The following is a 2,916-nucleotide window of genomic DNA, read 5'->3' on the forward strand; positions in this document are numbered from 1 at the left end:
GAGTACATGACAGGGAGTATGAGACAGGGAGTATGAGACAGGGAGTATGAGACAGGGAGTACATGACAGGGAGTACATGACAGGGAGTACATGACAGGGAGTATGAGACAGGGAGTATGAGACAGGGAGTATGAGACAGGGAGTACATGACAGGGAGTACATGACAGGTTCCCTCCGCCTGACAGGCAAGACAGACCACCAAAGACAAACGCCATGGAACAGAGAGTATGAGACACCTTCCCTCCACCTGACAGGCAAGACACTCCAAAGAACGCCGGCGGAACGACACAGCATCGTGCCATGCCCCACCATCGACCTTGGCTTGGGAGGCTTGAGGTATTTATCTCGTTACACGGCAAGGACACAACCAAAGATGAACGACATGGATCAGAGGGAACGGCCCTGCGCCCAACAAGTGAGGCACCCCAATGAAGGCCTGCAGAACGATTCAGCATCGCGCCATGCCCCACTGTTGACCTTGGCTCGGGCACTTTGAGGCATTTATAGAGTGACACGGCAGGGAGTCGAGACACGGTCCCTCTGCCCAACGAGTGAGGCCCCCAATAAACGCATAGATCAGGAAGTTCGAGACACGTTGCCTCTGCCCAACAAGTGAGGCCGCCAATAAACGCAGTGATCGGAGAATACGAGGCGCGTTCCCTCTGCCCAACGAGCGAGGCACCCAATATGCGCCTGCCAAACGACGCAGCTTCGCGCCACGCCCTACCGACGACATATATTCAGGCACTATGAGTCATTCATCGCACCAGCACACCTCCCAAGCTGAACGTCGTGGACCAGACACAAAGTGACATGTCTCGCAAAGCGGTGCCCAATGCCACTTCACTCCAGTGAAAGACGGCGGAACTATGCAGTTCCGCGCCACCTCACTTCCAAAACCTGATTCCGCGCACTGCGAAGCATCCATCGGGCACTGACAGAGCATTAAATGCCTCATCCTCGCCGTCAAGTCCTTGCATGCCTCTACACAACGAGGCATCAGGCTGACATAAAGTTTGGGTCTTGGCAAAATGACTGGCTCACAACAAACCTGGGCGGCTGGACGCCTGAAGCCGCCTGGACGAATCACTTGTCCCCCCCCAGAGGACTTAGCCCCAACTCTTTCTAGCGGAACCCCCTTAGCGTCCAGAGCTCGTCAGCGCCCAAACTACAAAAGACACGTCTCCCTCCTCCCTTCAGAGGAACATCCTTCTCCATCTTCATCATCAACAATCAAGTTTCTCTCCATTTTTCTACATTTTTGGCGCGGAATATCTGCTTTTGACCATTCTTTGTCCCCGGAATCCCTCAGACACGGTTTCCTCCGGGTATTTCCTCAGTTTCTGACCGGGGCGTCTCTGATCTCCTCCATTGAGATCTCGCCGCAGCCGCGTCTGCCCGACACCACAGCAAGCCCAAAAGCACCAAAAACATTTCCTTTTGAACATCTCCCACATCCCGGACCGCGCACACGCGTTCCAAACACCCGCATCGTTGCCGCCGCCGCCGGAACGACTGCAAAAGCCAACTCCGCCGCACCCGCGGCACCGACAACCTCCCTGCGCTGCAAGCACCCACGAAAGAACCCTCCCTCTAAGAAAACCCCAATCCTCGGCCGAAGCCTCCACAGCAACAACCCCTTTGCGTGCCAGAAAGACTCCTCCGAGCAACACAACCACAAACGCAGGCAATGAACATCGTCATGGCATACAATCCGCCCGTTCCCGCGGGCCACAAGAGCTTGGACACAGGCACACCACGCACACACACATACACACACGGGGACATCCCCTTGGGACCGTGGGACCCGGACGACCCGCCCACGCCCAACGTCCTGTCCACCGAGTCTCTCCCACCAAGTTTTCGTGGGTGTCCGACGCAAAAGCGGACGAGACCTGCGACCGTCTGTGGCATACACCCCAGCGGGGTGGGCTGAGTGCTCGCAAAAGCCCGCTGGGGGGGAGGGGGGGGGGGCGGGGGTCGTTGCCTCGCCCTGCTTGCGGTGCCCTCGCCAGCACCGTTCGTCCGGTCCAAGAAGTCTCTTCACAGTACTGGACCCCCCCGCATGGCGATCTCGTCGCTGCCGTGGGCCTCGACGTACTACAACCGCGCAGCACGTCGAGGCCCACGGCAGCCATGAGAGTGGCGGTGAGGAGGGGGCTCAGCCCTGTGAAGAGACTCCTTGGACCGGGCGAACGGTGTTGGCGAGGGCACCGCAGGCTGGACGAAGCCAAGTTTACACGTTTCGACCTCGGAGAGGGACCCCGGTTGGGTGCGGAAGCCCTGGAGCAAGGACTCCAGGCTCACGCATCTTGCCAGGGGGCCCGAGACTGAGGAAGAGAAGATGAAAGAGAAACCGCGGATGGAGTTACCAACACATGCTCGCATCCGTGGTAATCAACGGAGATATCGACCTCTTGAGCGAGGGCGATAACGAGATCGACGGGGTGGTGGTATTCCAAAAGAAAACAAAAGAAAAAAAAAAAAAAGACATCCGACACAGACACATCGGACAACAAAGCCTTTGCCTACTCGACAGAAAGACTTATCGGACAACATCCATCCGACAGAAAGAGATTCGCATTGCATGTATCTGATGGCAATCGAATCGCGCCGACAAGACACAGGGATGACAGACCGACCAGAAGAGTCAAGAGGTGGTGACCATCGTGACGAAAGAGACAAGTCGCCAAAACACCAACGTTTTGCCTAAGATCGTCGACACAGGGATCCGCACAGACAACGCACAAGGACGACCTAAGCTGGCCCGAAGTTTGTGCAACCCATTGCGGGACACAAAGCTATCGAACTACAGGACCGAGGTTTGTGCAACCCAGCACGACAAGAAGCACAGTCCGGGGCCACGAGCCCGAGGTTTGTGCAACCCATTGGGGCTGCGCAACAATCCGACAAGAC

This window comes from Fonsecaea pedrosoi (assembly GCF_000835455.1).
Source record: "Fonsecaea pedrosoi CBS 271.37 unplaced genomic scaffold supercont1.6, whole genome shotgun sequence".
In the NCBI taxonomy this organism is placed as follows: Eukaryota; Fungi; Ascomycota; class Eurotiomycetes; order Chaetothyriales; family Herpotrichiellaceae; genus Fonsecaea; species Fonsecaea pedrosoi.